The following is a 1,632-nucleotide window of genomic DNA, read 5'->3' as shown; positions in this document are numbered from 1 at the left end:
CATTCTGCTACATCAGATTTTTTGGCCTACTTTCTGTTCTTCACCATCACCGAGATTAATTAACATGTGGATAACAAACTTTACCCTTACAACATTCAGTTACCTCTCTGTTTCACTCCATCTATTGAGCACTTAATGACAGCACAGGTAAATCTTCTGCCAAATGCTGATTTACTCAAAATAATTACATAACACTAATAATAACATGTTCCTTAAGACAAGATACCAATGTTAAGTAAAATAATAGTAGTTTAGTGCTTAGTCTGTGTTCAAACAAATACTAAATGGAATCAGATTTTTTCTACCTATTTGGCATACATGATATTCACTTATGTACTAGCTCGTCTAGTCCACTGAGAATACCTTTTAGTTCCACACCCATCACTTTCCATATAACTCATATTTCTAATCGTTTTTTGCATTTGAACATTTTTAGATCCTGTGCTATGATTATATAATGTTATTATACCCTTGAAGCAAGTTATGATGCAGTCAATCAATGGGAACTGAATCAGATGCTTTTACCTTCTGGTGAATACTCTGAATGCAAGTAATTAGTACTAAAAGCATTAATGCATAAAGCCTACATAAGTTGTAAAATGTGCGTCTCTGAACTCAAATTCAAAATGATTGAAGTGCGCCCGGTTCAACATGTCCAGCAAGAGTTATTGGGGATTCACTTTGTGTAGTCCGATTCTGGCTTGTTAGGACCAAGGGTTGGAGCGTACAGTTCATCATACTTTGGGTTGTATTTCAACTCCTTCTCTTGTGGGTCTAAGTGGCGGCGGTCATCCAGTTCTTTCTAAAATGGAAGTGTATGGTTTTAGGATTCAATGTCTTAATTCAATAATAACAATAAAAACAGGGGGGGGGGAACACCTTGACTAACACATTGCTGATATTAGCCCTGATAACTATGAAAAGAAATGAAGTATGCTAAAGATACAGCAAGTAATAATCACACAAATAAAAAATTCTAGCAGTTCAAAGTGTTTACAGTGTTTAAAACCTCAGCCAGTATCTGTGAAGGGTTGATTTTCCCTATAAAGTTTTGTGGTCAATCTAAATGAAATTATCTGATGTTATAACAAAAGGGTTTGATGGTCTTTCAGACAAAGTTTCGACCTTCGACCTATTTTTTACTTCTAAATAATGTCATTTGAACACAATGTTGGGGATATCTAACCCTATAATGTTAAGCAAGATTTTAGTTATAGTGTGATAGTTATGGGAGAAAAAAAGAATCTTCGTAAAAAAAAACATTACATTAATTAATATAAAAATTTTTCATGGGCAATAAATATATTGTTAGTTCCGAGACATACCATGTTGATTTTATAGTCTTCTGTCCAAAATATCAGGTGATATATTGAGTTTGAAATTGATTTAACCATGTGAGAGAGGAAAAGAACGTATCAACAAAATCATAGTTTTGTGATATAAGGGGCAAAAGATTTTGACAGCTGTTATCATCACTAATATAAGATAAGTCATATGAGGTAATGTTATTGTGCCTGGCATACAAAGAAAATTAGTAAAAGGGCCCCATCTAAGGCTAAACGTTAAATGAAGTGAAGGAGAAAGGGGAACTTAGTGTAAGTCTAAAAGAAAAACTAGGGTGGCTAGCTTCTT

At 33.9% G+C, this 1,632-nt stretch overlaps 1 pseudogene; it reads right to left on the bottom strand.

The window, feature by feature from the left end:
• The window catches only part of LOC119590429, a 12,727-nt pseudogene that overhangs the window by 3,505 nt on the left and 7,590 nt on the right, over nucleotides 1-1,632 (bottom strand).

This window comes from Penaeus monodon, chromosome 27 (assembly GCF_015228065.2).
Source record: "Penaeus monodon isolate SGIC_2016 chromosome 27, NSTDA_Pmon_1, whole genome shotgun sequence".
NCBI lineage: Eukaryota > Metazoa > Arthropoda > Malacostraca > Decapoda > Penaeidae > Penaeus > Penaeus monodon.
This window is presented reverse-complemented; position numbering and strand designations above follow the sequence as displayed.